This window comes from Peromyscus eremicus, chromosome 15 (assembly GCF_949786415.1).
Source record: "Peromyscus eremicus chromosome 15, PerEre_H2_v1, whole genome shotgun sequence".
In the NCBI taxonomy this organism is placed as follows: Eukaryota; Metazoa; Chordata; class Mammalia; order Rodentia; family Cricetidae; genus Peromyscus; species Peromyscus eremicus.
The window spans coordinates 502594-521313 of NC_081431.1; positions in this window are offsets into that span (position 1 = coordinate 502594).

The window sequence follows — 18720 nt, forward strand, 5'->3', positions numbered from 1 at the left end:
GTAAGCATTGAAGCTCTGTTTCAGGAGAAGTCTTACAGCTCTGCTCCTGAAAAGTTTCCCCAGTGCAAGGATAACAACTCTGCTCTGGTGGGGACTGGTTTCCAGGTTTCCCCAGCAAAAGTGTTACAGCTCTGTTCATCTAGCAGAAAGTTTTCCCAGAAAAAGTTGTTACAGCTTACAGCTCTCTGCTCCGGCAAAAGTGTCACACTGCACAACAAACCTCACTCAAGAGATTTATCAGAAGGGAAAAATCCAGGAGGGTGGTTGCCTCTGCTAGGGTGAGAAGCAGCAGCAAACTGAACAGAATGCATGGCTTATATAGGGTTTCTTTGGGTGGGGGTGGTGGAGCTTTTCAGGGTTGAGATTTCCATGGTGGGAATGGTGGGATTTCAAGTCCTGAGCATGGTGGGATTCTGTGGTCAGACTCTGAAGCAAACTCAGGGATTGGTGGGATTTTGTGGCCTGATCTTGGGGCAAGCTCAGGGACTGGTGAGATTTCAAGTCCTTGGCTCTGGTCTTGGGGTCAAGTCAGGGTCAGCGTGCTTTTCTTTGGCCCAGGTCTCAGGTCAAGTCAGGGGCAGGGTGTGCTTTTCTTGGCCCTTTTCACCCTCCAGACCCACCCACACATCGTGACACACTTCCTCCAACAAGGCCACACCTACTCCCAACAAGGCCACACCTCCTAACAGTTCCATTCCCTATGGGGGCCATTTTCTTTCAAACCACCACAAAGGCCAAGGAAGTCTTTGGCTTTTCTGAAAGGCTAGAGAGTAGGTCTACTTTCAGACACAGCTGGGTTCAGAACCCCAACCACATCATCAGGACTTTCTATGTTTTGAACATAGCAGTCTCCAATAGTCTTAGGCTTTTATCCCATCAGATTAGCAACAGCAGAAGAATAAAGTTGCTTCTCCATTAGCTTTGACAAAAAAGCCCCAACAAAATATCTGATTGTTGGGTGTTGGGTCGTGTAATCATTCCTAATCCAATTATGTGTCACAGGACATGACATACCCTGATTGGCCAGCCAGAGTTCTGAACACATCCCTGAAAGGTAAGTAGCTATCTCAAGCAGCCCACAGGGAAAGGATCTTTCACAGCTGCTTGCTAAACTCCAAGCAATATTGACTATGTGACATTCTTGGCTTTTGTAACATTTATACAACTGAGAGCTTGAGGATAGTCTGGACTGCACTTGCGATGGAGAGGGTGTTCTTTTCAGCAGTCACTGGGGCACTACTTCTCTGTGGGAGGTAGCAGAGTATTCCCTGAGCCTCATTTATTATTTTAGTAACCAGTGTAGGCAAAAGATTGTCAACATCAAGTTGCCAAAGTCACCAGGAATTGTTGTCAACCAGTCAGTGTTGACAATTGTCCCTCCTGAAATGCTGTGACCATTCTCTTGGACTCAGAGCATTAACCCCAGAGGACTTAGGACTGGAGCCAAGTAGGTGGCTAAAGGCCATGCATTACTGGTTGTTAGCCCCCAACACCTTATGACAAGTGCAAATAAGACTACAGAAATCTTGAACATAAAATTCAGAATTGTGAAATGGTGTCTGGGTAGGGCCCTTACCTAGCAAGCAGGAAGCCCTGGGTTTGATCATTCTTCTAACACTATACTGGGTATAGTGGTGCATACCAGTAATACCTGTACTTAGGAGGTAGAAACAGGAAGATCATACATTCAAAGTCATCCTCAAGTTCCAAGGCTAGCTTTCTCTCTCTCTCTCTCTCTCTCTCTCTCTCTCTCTCTCTCTCTCTCTCTCTCTCTCTCTTTCTCTCTCTCTCTCACACACACACACACGATAGATGATAGATAGATATGTGATAAATAAATAAATTTAAAAGGTAGATATTAGGAATGTACCTAAAAGTTTTAAAAAATACAACCCTGGGGGCTCATGATGGATTTGCAGGGAAGTGCAGGTACTAGCTTTGTGAGGAGTCTGAAGTTGGAGGTGAAGGGGGTGAGGTGTTGAATGATGGAGGCTCCACCTGTGTAGAAGGGTGGTCTGTAGCTAGAGTTTTCCTGCCTGGCGCACAGTCAGGACAAATCTCTCTCACCCGCCAGTCCCACAGCTGCTCAGACCCAACCAAGTAAACACAGAGACTTATATTGCTTACAAACTGTATGGCCGTACCAGGCTTCTTGCTAACTGTTCTTATATCTTAAATGAATCCATTTCTATAAATCTATACCTTGCCACGTGGCTCGTGGCTTACCGGCATCTTCACATGCTGTTTGTCATGGTGGTGGCTGGCAGTGTCTCTGACTCAGCCTTCCACTTCCCAGAATTCGTCTCCTCCTTGTCCCACCTATATACTTCCTCCTGCCTGACTACTGGCCAATCAGTGTTTTATTTACTAACCAATCAGAGCAACACATTTGCCATACAGAACATCCCACAGCAGTGGTCTTCCTTACTTTTAGTGTTCACCCCTAGGATGAAGGGCAGGCCTGTACCCTGTGGTTGCTAAGAGGCCTGCTGCTTGGGATTCTATTTCTACCTTATGAGTTTCAGATCCAGTCATAGAATTCTACCAAGCATGCATGGATAAAATAATCATACAAATGACCATGAATATAGGGGGCACTTACTATGTGCCAGTCATTGTTCAAAGTGCTTTACTGTACCTCACAGCTAATAAGGACAGCAGTGAGATTTGGATCCATGTGCCAAAAGAAAGAATACGATACACACATTCTAAGCCTGAAATCAGAACATACCCCATTTACTTGAACTCCCCATATTGTTGGCAAAAGTAGAAAGTCTGAACATCTGAGAATAAGGATCATAATAGGGGTCTCAAAAAATAAATGACCATTTGGGCCTTTCTGTCCATCCTGCCTCTAAGCCTGGCCTTCTGGCCACACTGGGAAGTGCTAAAGATTATGCTATCTAGGGGATAATTACTCACCAGTGTGCCCAATTCCCTCTTCCCCTTTTTCTTTTCTCTGGTTATTGTAATTATTTGAGAATTTACAGAATAATCCATCACCAAGTCCTCCAGAACAAATTGAACATCAGGTTTATAAAACAACCTAATAAAGCAGATGGCATTACCCACTGGTAAACCTCTTCTGCACCTCCTACTCCACCCCATAATACTTCCGTGTCTCAGGAAGCTGACAGAGTATCCATTTACAGGCAGATTAATCCTGAACACTATAAACATGGGAAGAAAATTACATTTCCTTGTCTTCATAATTGGTAAGAAGGACACATTAATCTAGAGAGCCTGGAGGAAGGACCCATCTGCTTGTCCAGACCTTTGTGGGGGGTCTGAGAAACAGGGAACCTGCCCATCTGTTTGGCTGTGTGTTTACCAGTCTGTTACTAGTGACTGAAACTGGGTACCTGAACCCTCAGACAGCAGCCCACTCTCCATGAGCAGAGGGAGATCAAGCCCCACATTCAGGAATCCAGGCCTGCAGTTGAGACTGCCACTTCCTGCTTTCTTTTACTTTACAGGATCTGTGAGATTTGGAAAGTCTGTAAACACATCTCTGAAGTGACTCTGTAAGTTGGCTTCTTTGTCTACTCACTAACCTTTGAGAGGGTTCGTGAAGGAATTCACTCAATAAGATTCTGATTTAATTTCCTCACTGCTTTCTACTATAGCTTTTCAACATTTAAAAATTAAAAATACTTTTAAAATATTTAAAATAACATTTAAAAATGCTTCCTCTCCCTTCCATGCTAGGGGCAGCTGTGAAGTATTATCTCTTTGGAGACTTGTCAGAACTGTCAAGAAATGCTTTACCGGCCAAGTCCTTTCTTTAAAGGCGTGGGGTGGAGGAGGGGTTTCTGAGAAAATTCTAGTTCAGAACTAAGGATCTCCTAAACAGACATAAAGCTGACTGGGACACATAAACACTGCCCCCACTCCACCCTACCCCACCCCACCCTGATGTGGAGGGCAGTCTCTGGCCATCAGGCTTGAGAAGACGTGAGGTAGAGATGGAACAAATATGATAGGTGGGCAAATTTACCCAGAGTGGAAGAAAGTCTCAGGGCAAGTCCTGGCTGAGATGAGAAATGGGACAAAGGAGAAAGGGAAGAGCTTGTCATTTCTGCCTCTGGCCTTGGTATCCATCTCCTGTTTCCTCCAGAGCAGAGTCCAAATGCTGGCTTCTAGGCAAGTGGGGCACATTCCTGGTGTGATTATCTAGCAGGGTGCTTATGCTCTGAATAAACAGTAGAGTGTACTCTCTGGTCGATTGTGCTTTACAGTGTGCAGCTCAGCCACCCTGGGCTGCACAGGAGCTTCTCTGGGAATCTCAAGATGTGGATGAAAATGGGGTATTGTGGACTGAACTGAACTCCCTAGGCTATTTCTCACTACTGGGACTCCTTAAATGTGTCACAAAGGTTTCAGTCTATACCTGGACCTTAGGCTGTTCGTGCAATTACTGTCCCTTTCTGGAGTTTGAGCAGAGCTGAAATGGGGCTTCCCACCATGTCCATAAGAGCCCTGGAATAGCTGGGCCGCTCTTTGGCTTCTGTAACTAAAGAACTGCGGAGGATGCTGAGTTATGTTAAACAATGCTTTCTCCTGTCTTGTTGGTATACTTTGCTTCCCCCTTTTCTCTGGACTGAGTTTTCTCCACTTCTTTGCTTTTTCCATCTCATCCTCTATATTATAAACTAAGCATTAATTGTGAGTTTAATACAATCCCAATGTTACTATAAATATTCATTTTAGTTTCATGCTTTCCTTTATTAAATAAATCATTAACTTCTACATATATATTTAAATTGACAATTATAATTTTAAAGGAGAGAAAGGATTAGCAACTCTGACCCCAGGGTCCTTCAAGCTTAAATGTAATATCATTCCATTTCATTGACTGGTTCTAATAAAAATTATTAAAACATGAATTATAAGGTAATGATATGTAAATTATCTAGAGAAACCAACAAAGCACTTAATTTCAGCCCTTAAATGTGGCAATTAATGTTGGATGTACATCTATGGTTTGAAGGGTTAGTCTTAATAGGTATAAGTTGAAATGTTAAAATGAAGAATTTTAATGCATTCTCATCTGAGTCTCAAACTACTTTAACAGATTAACTTGTTTCTGTCTGAATCAGGGTTTTGCACTCTTTGACTAGAGAAAGCTGAGTATTTAGTCCTTCTCTTCATCTTTCCAGAGTTGCAAAACATTATCAGTTTTCCACATGTTGTCCAAAGACCAGGAGCTGTTTGTTGCCTTTTTATTTTATTATTGTTATTATTTGCTTTAATTTACAAAGTTCTGTCATTCTTAGAAGATATAGGAGAAGTAGAAAGTGCTATTTATGATCTTGAACAGACAAGGCAGAGCGAGACTATACACCCCTCCTGAAGATGTCATTAAGACTAAGACAAAACAAAGCCAACTAGTCAAAATGAAAAAAAAAAATTAAAATGTGATACAATGAAATGAAAGAGCACTAGGGAATGAAGAATCTGGCTGTATATGGGTTACCTCCTCATATTTTTGACTCCTATAAATACTTTACAAAAAGTAAAATACCAAACATGGTTGATCACTGTCCTGCTTAGAGTCAGTTGTCAGTTTGACACAGCCTGGGGTCATCTGAAAGGAAAACCTTGATTAAAGAATTGCTACATCAGAGTGGCCTGTGGGCAATGGGAAATTTCGATTGTTAATTGATATAGGAAGGCCTGCCCATTGTGGCTGTTACCATTCCTGGGCTAGTGGTCCTAGGCTGTCTAGGAAAGCAAGCTAAGCAGGAGCAAGTGAAAGAGCCAGCAAGCAGCATTTGTCTATGTTTTCTGCTTTGAGTTCCTACCCTGACTTCCCTTGATAATGAACTTTAACCTGTAAGCTGAAAATAAACTCTTTCCTTGCCTAAGCTGCTTTTGTTAAGAGACTTTTATCACAGCAAAGGAGATGAGGCTGGAGTAAGAATCATATGTAACACAATTATGCCCATATTTAACCTTTCATTCAATAATTAATATACTTTGAAGATCTATGAACATAAAGCAAAATATTTATGAAGTTACCTACTATAGTGTTATTTATGATATAATATTAGAAACAATGTGCAATTCATGTAAGCGTAGCAGATTGGCAGAATAAATCATTGTTTATCCATACAGGTAAGAATATTTTTGTAAAATGGTCAGATTTCCAGAATATATTTTCAAGTAAAAGCCATAACATGTTACATTATTATAAGAAAGATGATCAATTAAAAATCCATAATGGTAGCTCTAATATTTTGTCATAAGTGATACTATAATAGATAACTTTATAACTTTTTTATTCTTTGCCACAGAATGCTCTTCAAAGCTTTTGGACTTTTGCCAGTCTTGCAGATATCAAATGTATTGTTCTAGGTTTTCTGGCATTTCCTTTATTCTATTTCTCTTTATATATTTAAAGACCATTTGCCATCTTTCCTTTTGTTGTTGTCCCTTAATTTTTATGAATTGTTTACATAGTAGGGGTATTAGCTGTTTATATTATGGTATACATTGAAATTATTTTCCCAGAATATAGTGTCTTTTTTACTTTGGTTATAGTGATTTTAGCCATGAACAGTAAAATTTTAGATGTAGTTATATTAATCAAGATCTACTCTTGATTTTGGATTGTGAGTCCTAATGAGAAGACGTTCCCAATCAAGACGTGAGAAGATTCTCTAATACTACTATGATTTCCTTCACACATTGAAATCATTAATCTGTTTGCAGTTTACTCAGAGGTGGAATGTAAGCTTTGATTCCAAGTTTATCTTTTTCCTGATGATTATCTGCATCCTTACTGAAAATATCTACATTTTCTCCAGTAATTTGAGATATAATAAACTTTTCATATAATAAACTTCCTGTTTGCTCAGTTCTATTTCTCTTCCACCTTTTTTCTGTTCATTTGTCTACTAATGCAGCACTCCCATACTCTTAGTTTGAGAGAGAGTTTCTGCATCTTATTTGGTCAGATAAATCCTTTGAGAGCATGTTTGGAGAAGAGTGCAGCTACTGCTGCACCCTTGTCTGAAGACAGGTCCTCCTTTATTTGGGGCAGGTTATCCTCTTCTATAGAGTGCACATCTTTAAGAGGGACACATATGGAGTGATGAGGAAGGAAGGAGACAGCACCTAGTCACCCAGATCAGCCAAGTCAATCTTGAAGAAAATAGGGTGATATGTCACAACCAGATCACCCTCACATCCAGATAAATCCCTTTATGTGTATTGTAATTCTATGTACTGAGTAACTATTTCTGTTAAACTGTTTTATGTTTTCATTTCCTTTTATATTACTTTTGCATTTTTTGGTTTTCATTGGAAAGTTCAAATTTTCTTGAAAGTTTTATTTTCTGTCTTTATTACTGAGTTATCATATCTAATTTAAGACCACACTTAGGTTTCTTTAACTTGGTATGTCTAAAGTTTGTAGTTTATGGTTATAAATATTCTTAAACTTTTAAAAACTTTTGTTTGATCCTTTCTTTTTTTAGACAATTAATAAATTTTACTAATACAATAATTTTTCTTTTTTTTTTGGTTTTTTGAGACAGGGTTTCTCTGCGTAGCTTTGCGCCTTTCCTGGAATTCGCTTTGTAGACCAGGCTGGCCTTGAACTCACAGAGATCCACCTGCCTCTGCCTCTGGAGTGCTGGGATTAAAGACGTGCACCACCACCGCCCGGCCATCACTTTTCATCATATTTCTCTTGAGGCACTTTCCTAGACTTATTGCTTTTTATTGACATATGTCTAAGAGTTCACTAAATGAGATTTTTATGTGTCAAAACTTTTGTGACCTCACACGCCTCAAAACATCTTTGTGGTGTTCAATAGCTGTTCCTCTTGGCATTCTTGGATGTAAATAACATTTTGGCTGAATATGAAATTCTGGGTTCAACATCCTTGAATGTTTTGAAGCTATTTTCCCCTGATTTTCTATATCTAATACATTGCTCAGAAGTTTGGTAAATTATGTATTTAACCCTTTGTACAGTATTTTCCTTCTGAAAAATTTTAGAGATTTTTTTCTGTACTTCTTATCTTTTTTGTTCTTACTAAGCTGCTTTTGTTTGTTTGTTTTAGTTCTTCTTGCCGCTCATTGAGGCCTTTTGATAGGAGAGCTTTTGTCTCTTATCCTCCTTATTCAATATTAACTGCCTTCCATTTTCTTCACTTTATCTTATTAGATTCTTATTCGTTGGAAATCAGGGCTAGTACTTACTTAAAACATATGACATCTTTTCTATCTTTCATCTCTTTAGTTTCTGTTCCCTTCCAAGAAAATTCTTTTAGTTTTATTTAAAACTCAGTCCATTGTTTCCAATTACCCTGTTTCACGAAAGGCAAATGCTCAGTTTGTCTTCTTTCTTTTAAAGTAGTTTTATTCTTTTGGGTCAGCTTATCTTGACCTGCAAACTTCCCTCAAAGGTCTCAGCTGTTTTGTATGGAATGAGTAGAGTCTGAAATCCTAGCTGGGTACTTCCTGGTGAGCGTTAACTCGAGAAAAGAATGAGCTCCAAAGCAAAGCATGTTGAAGTCAGCTGGTTTGACACAGCCACTCTAGTTTCTCCAAGAATCTGCTGCCTGCTCCTGACTGAGGACTACTTCTTAGTGGCTACTTCCTTACTGTGGAGACCTCTGCCTGGAATTTTCATTTGAAAGGAACAGACTTGTCAGTGGGCCTTTATGGTAGATCCATCAGCTTTGTGAGTTGATAGGGACAGTAAGAATACTGAATGACTGAGTTGGTACACAGGGGAGCTAGAAGACCATAGTTGATCCTACTAAAGATAAGAATATCAGTGTGATAGCTCAGCAGGTAAAGGCACTTGCTGTCATGTCTGACAATTTGAATTTGATCTGTGGTGTCCACATAGTGGAAGGAGAGAACCAACTCCTTCAAGTTGTTCTCTGATCTCATGAGCACCATGACACACCCCCAAACCCACATAAATAAATATAATAAAAAATAAAAGTTAGATTAGTGAAGTTTTAAAAATTCTTCAATAGTGTTTGAATTCTATAAGTTTGAGCTATGATGCTGCTTGCTTATCTCAAACTGCATATATATGTGTACATATGTGCATTAGTGTGTATGTGCATGTGTATGTATGTATGTATTTGAATGCATGTGTGTGTCAGTGGGTGCATACGTGTACATTTGTGTGTGTGAATGCAAAATTACTAATGTAACCCCATACTGTCCTAACATTATTTTGTGCCTGCCTGGTCACTTCTCAGTGTTCTACCCCCAACAGCCACATTCACCTTGGTGAGACTTCTGAAATTGTCCATGACTTTGGCCATGACCTAAACGTATTATGTAATGTCTGGAAGATACCACTGAGCCTGGCCAAACAAAAGCAGATATTACTAGGCCACTCTAAATCCCTCACTAATGTAACCTATTCTGTTTCTGGTGCCTTTTATCTCCCTGCAATTTCCCATAGTTTTATCTTTAGATTCTCAGATCCATGACTTTTTTTTGCCGTTATTTCTCCAGGATAAATTTTTTAAGAGTCATACAGCTGAAGTGATCATTTACTATCTTGCTAACTAATGGTGATTTATTCTTTCTGGGTAGAAGCTCAGCCTTTGTGATGTTTCTCCCTGTCTCTAGTCCTTAGGCCCCTGGTCATTTGAGTTCTGCAGGAGAGGTTCAAGACCTTGTGGACTACCAGGAAAAGGATGTTTTGGATCTATGCCCTTCCATATGGGACAGATCTGGACTAGTGCCCAGCCTCGCGGTCCACTATGGGCCTGTATGGCTGTCTGGGATGTTGTTCTGGTCCTCACCATTAGAATCTGAGGTCCACACTTGGTCCCTCCAAGGTCCTTGTCATCTCTGTAGGTTGTCATCAGGTGGGGCATGTATCAAGGACAGAGACTCACTGCTACAGTGGCTGCTCTGTGATGGATGCCATCTGGGATGTGCCTGCCTATGTGCGGCATTTCTCTTATTAGACTGGATGCCCACTCTCCCCAACCTACACCTTAGGGTATAAAGCCATCTTTCCAACATTCTTTATTTTTCTTTTTTTTAGGCTTCATTTAAAACACACATATACATATACACATATTTCTTCTTTTCAAAAATTACATTTGTTTTGAAATTACATTTTTTTTTCTTATTTGGGGAGTAGGGAGGTGAATGCCACAGCATTCTTGTGGAAGTTGGAGCACAGTTTGCAGGTCCCTCTTCTACCATGTGAGTCTAGAAGATCAAACTGAAGTGTGTTAGGCTGGTGACATGTGCCTTAACCTGATGACTCACCTTGCCAGCCCCCAACATTTTTATTTCTTCACATCCATCTAGATGTTACTATAGTGTTTCTTTTCACCCAAATCCATAGAGTTCTGTATAAACTCCCATTAAGGCCACCATTCCCTTGCATCAGAAATGTTTATATTTCTATCTACATGGCTAGGGTGTGAGCTCCCTTAGGGTGACAACTGAATCATACTTTTTCCTTGTACTGCTTGGTGTCAGGCCTTGAGCTCAGCATAAAATAAGCACTAGATAAATACGTTGAATCAAACTGAATATTACAAATTGAAAAGAGACAAGTGCTTTAAAAGAAGTGTTTTGGGGTAAAAGACATTATTTCTGACATAGGGATGTGGAAAAGTTGCTTAATACAGTCACACTAGTATGTTTGGCCTGCAGAAAGGGAAGGGCTCTTGAGAAGGGAGGCAGCAGAGTGAAAGCATACACATGAGCAAGCTCTGTTCCTTTTCCAGACAGAAATTGTTCCTCAGGCTTCTTTCTAAACTTTTTCTAGGTATAGTGTCTGGAACTTGAGTGGTGCTGAGAATAAACTGCGTTGAATGGAATAAAAATCTGTGTTCTCTTACATCCCTAGAGAGGTAGGCAAGGAGCTGGGGTGCCCAATGGTCCTGGAAGACATTACAATTATAAAGAAAAGGCCTTTTCTTATTTTGGTTGAAGACACATATGAAGACACATAATCCAGTACTTTACAACTTTTATGTCAAGGTCTCAGCAGGAAATGAATAACACACCAGGAAAGATAATTGAGAAGAATTTAAGTGAGGAAAAACTTACACTGAGGTGGCTGTTAAAGAAACTTAACCAGGGGCAGTAGTAAGGCGTCTCTGGATATGTAAAGTCCTGTCCCTGGGCTCATAGTGACAAAAGGGAAAGAATTAGCCTACCTAGCCTACTTCCCTGGGAGATGTAGCCAAATCATGTATGTGCACTTGTGTGTGCATGTGGGAGGGTGACAAGTCTTCCAGCCTCTTTCTCCTCCCGCACTCTGGGGTCTCTAGTTAATGTTTCCCAGCAACTAAACCCAACTGGAAACCTCCAGGGTACAGAACAAGATGTGAAGAACAGATTTTCGAATGTGGAGCATCTGGTTCACACCGTTGTTCTATTCATATCTCACAGTAGTTTAGTGAAGATGATTTTAATTGTTCATACATGTGAATAAGACCAGAAAAGTTACTTTTCTAAGGACCAAATGGTACTAAAGGAAGATTATATCTTTATAGGAACAACTGTTGTTGTTGCCAGTGGTGGTGATGGTGGTGTTAATGTGTGTGGCTCAGCAGTTAAGAGCATTTGTTTTTTCCAAAGGACCAGGGTTCAATTATCAGCACCCACAAGGCAATGCACAACTTCTATAATGCCAGTCTCAGGGCGCCCTCTTCTGGCTTCTGCAGGCACTGCATGCATGGAGTGCTCCACCACCTAAGCAAGCAAAACATCTACACATAAAATAAACTCTTTTTTTTAAAATAGTGACAGAGACAGAGCTAGAGATAGAATGTAAGCTCAAGGGTGAGAGAGAATTGGACACACAGCAAGACAGAGTCTTCTCTGCCACTATGAGAGAAATCTCTGGAAGGGATCCAAGAAGTTTCTGGCTGGTGTTTGGGGATAGAAACTTGATCCTGGGGCTGAGACACAGAGGAAACACTAGGATGTCAGGCCTAACAGAAGAGACAGTGGTGGGAAAGGTGGGCTGGAGTAAGGAGCCACACACTATGTCATTCAGGCTGTCTTTGACAACCCTATTTCTGCCTCCTGGGTACTGGGATTACAGGCATGCATGACTCAGCAGCTCACTTTTGATACTGTACTTCACCTCCATGAAAGCTACTTTTGAAAGTTCTTTACCATGTGGATTTGAGCCTTGTATATCCACTGAAGGTTATACCTGAAAATCTGCTCATAATTTTTCCATTGTCATGGTTCTTTGATCATGTCTTATGGGTCATGTATCAAGATTTGAAAAATGTGACTTAGCTGAGTTATTAGGTTTTCTAAATGTTGAACTGCTGTGGGATGGTCTGTATGTCAAATGTGTTGCTGATTGGTTAGTAAATAAATCACTGATTGGACAGTGGCTAGGCAGGAAGTATAGGCGGGACTAACAGAGAAGAGAATTGAGAGAACAGGAAGCTGGGTGAGGTAGACACTGCCAGCCGCCATGATGACAAACAGCATGTGAAGATGCCGGTAAGCCACGAGCCAAGTGACAAGGTATAGATTTATAGAAATGGATTAATTTAAGCTATAAGAACAGTTAGCAAGAAGCCTGCCACAGCCATACAGTTTGTAAGCAATATAAGTCTCTGTGTCTATTTGGTTGGGTCTGAGTGGCTGTGGGACTGGTGGGTGAGAGAGATTTGTCCTGACTGTGGGCCAGGCAGGAAAACTCTAGCTACAAATGGTGTCCAACGTGGTGGCAAGAGTTTCCACCTAAAAACTGAGAAAAAAGATTCTAAAATGGAGCTAAAAACAGTTCCTAGTTATTTCTCTCAAGTTAGTGGCAGCCTGCGTGTTTGAGCTACTATGGCAGGTTCCTGGCGTGCATGCTCGACCTGCAGTATGGCAAGAATGAGGCCTCTACAAGTGGCACATTAAGCTGTGTGGTGGATTTAGCCTTTGCTAGTACAAAAAAAAAAAAAGGTTTCTGGGCTACAAGCTGCTTTGATAGAAGCATAGACCCACTATTTCTGAGAGTTGATGGCTCCCAGGACTGGCGGAAAACGTACTACCGCCATGTTGGGAAGCTGAAGTGGGCGGAGCCAGTAGCCACAGTGCCAGCGCCCTTTCAGGCTTAGAAGGCTGCAGTTTAAAGCAATAGGCTCAAGCTAATATAAAAAAATAAGCCACATAAAGATGGCTACCACACAGAGAATCTGGATTATGTTCTCTTTGATATTCATAACTGAAGAAAAACATTTGATTACAAAAGCTGTTGAGTTATGCCAAAATGTATATTTTAAAGGTACCTTGACTTCAAAATTTGGATGTAAGGATATGTTGCTTTGGAAAGAAGGCTCTGCTTTTGTTTCCACAGAAAGCCAGAGGCTATGGATTTGTTCCAGATTAAGATACATCAGGTTTGACCAGCCAAGACCACCTGAAAGGTCTCCGATGACACCATGGCCCAGATGATCCAACATCCAGAACCATTTCAAGGCAACTGGCTCAGATGATACACCCTCATGGACTACTCCATAATCCTAAAATATTCTTTGTGTCCCCATAAGATACAGCGCCCCCCTCCAGCAGGAAGTAGTAAGAGAAGCTACGCCCAAATTCCCAAATATACCAAGCTGACTTTGGAGATGTGTAAAAGTTAAAACCTTCCTTTTTAAGAAAAGAAAAGGGGAAGTGCTGTGGGATGGTCTGTATGTCAAATGTGTTGCTGATTGGTTAGTAAATAAATCACTGATTGGCCAGGGGCCAGGCAGGAAGTATAGGCGGGACTAACAGAGAAGAGAATTGAGAGAACAGGAAGCTGGGTGAGGTAGACACTGCCAGCCGCCACCATGACAAGCCGCATGTGAAGATGCCGGTAAGCCACGAGCCAAGTGACAAGGTATAGATTTATAGAAATGGATTAATTTAAGCTATAAGAACAGTTAGCAAGAAGCCTGCCACAGCCATACAGTTTATAAACAATATAAGTCTCTGTGTTTATTTGGTTGGGTCTGAGTGGCTGTGGGACTGGCGGGTGAGAGAGATTTGTCTTGACTGTGGGCCAGGCAGGAAAACTCTAGCTACATTGAACCATTTTATTATATAAGATAGTTAAAAAACAACAATAACGAAAAACCACTGACCTCATCAAGGACAATTTCAGTATTGATAAGCTGTCAGGTTGATGGTGGGGAACACATATTTTCCAAAAATATGATTTTTTTATACAAAAGCATTAAGTAGTAGCATGGGCTACAAGTCTGCCAATTATTTTCACTAAAGTGACAGACTAAGTGTGTTTATTTTTGAGATAATTTCTACCAAAGACACAAATCTGAAAGACTAAAGCTCATCAATCCAGCCTTCAGAAAGGAAGGAAGTTCCAAGAAAGAAGTGGCTCCTGCAGCTCAAGGCTAGGGGTTCCCTGAGGTGAGGGCTGACTTACTGTTTGCAGTAGAAATGTCACTGGTTTGCTTCCTGGTTCGTCACACAGCATATTAAAAAGATGTGTATTTGAAGGCTGAGATTTAGTAAAATTAATTATTTCCACTGATGCATAAAAGGCATTCATAAATAAAAATGGCTTAAAAACTGAATGTGTGGCAAGAAGAGGACGAGGAGGACGAAGAGAAGGAAGAAGGGGGAGGAAGAAGAGATGGTAACTTACTATATAACTTATAGGGTGCTGACAATTTTAGTCATCACCTTTGAAACCTCAGTGCCAGTGTCCATGCAGCAAAAAGGAGAAACACTGTCATATGATGATTAAAATGTTTTACCTTGTGAATCGCTAAGTTGATCCAGGGAAGCTGGGGTGTATAGGAGCCACACAGAGAAGCCTTGAGTTAGAAAGAACTAATAGGGTGCAGGACTGTGAAGGCAGGGCTCTCAGAAGGGCTGTCTTTACCTTACCTTTCCTGGTGGCTGGGCCTTTTCCACATCCTTTGGGGTTCACATATCAGAGGTGAGGGTATCAGAGTACTAGGATGGAGCCATCACCTCTAGAGCTTAAGTTTAGGGACACAGCCCTAGTGGAAAGTAGGGCCTGAAAATAAAGCAGATTGTTTAGTGTAGATGTGTTAAAGGACAAATCTCCAGGGCCATTGGATGGACTGTCCTTTTAGAAAACCCTTCAGGAGGCGACTGGCTGTACGTTTGCCAGGTAGCTCTCTGCCCTAGCCCTGTCTGCATGCTTCAGGGCAGCCTCCTGGAGGCTTTGGAGTTCAAAATGATTCCTGCTTAGTGACTCTATGTGGGGAGGAAATTCATAGACTTGAAGACGGTGTAGATACTGATTTTTGAGGATTTGGGTTTGGTTCTACTTAAATTTAAAATTCCACACACCTATTACCTGTTTTTAAAGTAGAATCCTCATACATACAACTTGAACAGAATCTTAAGTCTGTTGACTCAAGGTTCCTACCTCCAGATTTGTTTGGTCCATTTTTTCCTGCCTTCTTCAGAAACTCCTGACACTTCCCTCCTTGGAATTAGGTAATTCAAAGCCTCTGGAAATCATTATTGTTCTATTCCTAACCCCAGAAACATTGCTGTACTTTCTTTGGTGCTGATCCAAGTTTGGACACACGGTGTGCTGGGTGTTATGCTGAGGACCCTCTCTCTTCTTTTCTGTTTCTAGATCTTGCAGTAGAAGTCCCTATTTCCCCCCACCTTCTCTTCTAATACCCAGACTTCCAGCAAGCCCATTGTTACTGCTCACCAATCCATAACTTGTCTCTTTTCTATCTCTGCCACCTTGACCACCACCCTGATTCAAGCCTCCTATGCCTCCTGATATCCTACAGCAGGGCCTCTTTCTGGTCTCCTTCCAGCAACCACCTGCTAGAGCATAAGTTGTATGAAGGCAGACCTTGCGTGGAGTAACCAACATTCTCTGCAGGGCCTGGTACAATGCCTGTCCCAAGGCATCTATTCACTGCTTACTTTTCTTTTCTTTCTTTCTTTTTTTTTTTTTTTTCTCGAGACAGGGTTTCTCTGTGTAGCTTTGTGCCTTTCCTGGAACTCACTTGGTAGCCCAGGCTGGCCTCAAACTCACAGAGATCCACCTGGCTCTGCCTCCCGAGTGCTGGGATTAAAGGCGTGCACCACCACCGCCCGGCTTCACTGCTTACTTTTCAATGAGTGGTTGGGTAGAGTAAGTGAAGAAATGTTTGCCCTTATGCAGCTGAAGTTATTGTGGCTTGTTAAATAATGAGTCCATGACCTTAGAATTTCACTGTGAAAGAGGCCACGTGGAACTGTAGCTATATGGGTCACTAAAGCCTATGCTCTTTCTACTGTGACTGCCTTTCATATATATGCCTTTCACTGGGCCATATATGCACTTTTTATTTTTAACCTATGTGCATTTTTAAAATTTTTAAATTGACAGAATAATTGTCATATTTATGGGTACAATGTAATAATCTGATATATGTATACAATATGTTATAATCAAATGAAGATAATTGGCATTTCCATTTCCTTAAACATGTGTCATTTTTTTTTTACTGTTGAGAGCCTTCAGTCTCTTCTTATAGTTCTTTATAAAATATGTAATACGTTATTGTAAATTACAGTCATCCTACTCTGCTGTAGTGCATTAGAGCTTCTATTTTGGTGCTGTTATCCAACTTCTTTCTACCTCACTCATTTCCCCTTCCTTTCCAGCCTCTAGTCATCACTGCTTGCTCCAGTTTGAGCACAGCTTGTCTTCTCCGCAACTCTTGTTGAAGGTCAGTCCCCACTGTGAATTATTAATAGGATGGAAACTGTTAGGTGATTGCTTGCCTTGGAAATGGCTATGTTAGTGCACAGGAGTGTCTGTACACAAAGAAGTGTGTGTGTGTGTGTGTGTGTGTGTGTGTGTGTGTGTGTGTGTGATGTCTGTGTCTGTGCACACTCCTGTGCTCCTGGGGAGCAGGGGGAGGCATGGGGCTCTGTGTGGGTGGCAGGCAGGACCAGTGGAGTACCTATGCTTCTGTGGGAGTGGGGGCTGAAACTGGTAGTGTCTGCTCTCTCCTCACTTGACTCTTCTCCACCTCTGATGATTCTGTATGCCACCCTCTCACGCATCATGAGCTACACAACAAAAGAAGACCAACAGCCCAGATTTTGTCTTCTGTCCAGTGACTTCCCCTGACCCTCGTTCCATGCACACTCTGACAGCCTGTTTGCTGTGTTAGACTAGCTTGCCCATCCTTGAAGCCCAACAGAAAGATTGTCCCCACTTGACGTTTGCAAATCCTGGACTGGTGACAATGTAGTCCCCTTTCCAGAATCCCCCTCCCACTCTATTGCCACTTTGCTTTGGCAGGTGTGAAATATTAATTGCCTCACTGGGGACTGGGCTTTTTCTGTCTGTCATACCTGACCAGAATATCATTCTCTCTTGCAAATATAATTACTGGGATGGGAGGGACATGGGGTGCTGCTAGGTGGGAGGGAGAGTCAGGCATGGGAGGACTATTGAGAGGGGGCTACGGCATTTTTTCTTAATCACCTCTTGTCTGTCTGTTAATTAGGAGCTGTGCTTTGCTACATGCTGTGATATTTTGGTTAATTATGAAAGAGAAAAGGACAAATTTGTCACATCTTTTGTTTTTGTTCCTTTAGTCTTACAGTGACAGTGGTGTGAAAACTGATGGACTGCTCAGGCAAAGGCACCAGATGCTGTCACCAAGGGGGCAGGGCTGGGGCCTGGAAGGGACTATCAGGCCAACTGGTGGCTTTGGACTGTCTGGGAGAGGTTCTTGGAGTCAACTGGAGATTCTCATTCTTGACTGTGTATGTGGTAGGGTTGCCAAGGAGGAGCCCAGTGACTCAACAGCAAAAGAGAAAGTGCTCAGACTGTCATGTACACTGTCCTTTCTACTCTGGTGTCCAAGATAGGGGCTGGCCTTGAGCCAACACTCATGCCAAGGAGATTGAAACTAAGATTAGTAGTCCAGCAGACAGGAAGCTGTGAGCCCTCCTAAAGCTCTGAGGAAGTGGAGCCATGTTCATTGAACTGAGTATGTATAGTACAGCATTCTTTGAGAATGGCAAAGGGCATAGGAGCTACCACCCAAGGGGTGTAGGAGGATGGATCATTCTCCCCACTGCCAGTGAGCAGTAAAGGCTTATGTGTGTCCCAAATTGTATGTTACACCCCACTATCACTGGATGAAAGTCCTCATCTTTGGGCTCAGAGGATCACTAGGTTTCTGCTGTGTGATTAATTTTATGTGTCAGTTGGACCAGTTTATGATGTAGGCAATTATTCAGTCAAATACCAGTCTAAATGTTATTAGGAGGATATTTTTCAGATTTGATTGGTTTTAATCATCAGTAGACTTTGAGTAAAACAGATGACCACCATTGGTGGGTCCAACCCAATCAATCGAAGCCATTAATAGCACAGATTATGGATTTCTGATGATGGCATTCTGCTTCAAACTTGGAATTACAGAAACTCTGCCCCATTATCCCACCTGCTGGCCTGGCCAACAAATTCACTGTTTCCCACAAATACATGGACCAATTTCTTAAGATTAATATCTGTCTGTCATCTTTCTATATCTGTCTCCAATTGGTTCTGTTTTTCTGATAAACTCTGACTGACACAGACTTGCTGTAGCTCTCAGGCCCTGGTGTGGTCTTGCCTCTTTTCTTTCTGTCTCCTGTACTAGAAAGTAAGGATAAAAGCTGAACTCAGCCCTGAGACCTACAGCCTATATTGTGCCTAGCAGAGTCAGCCTGTAAGTCCTCAATACATATTTGTTGCATATTGAG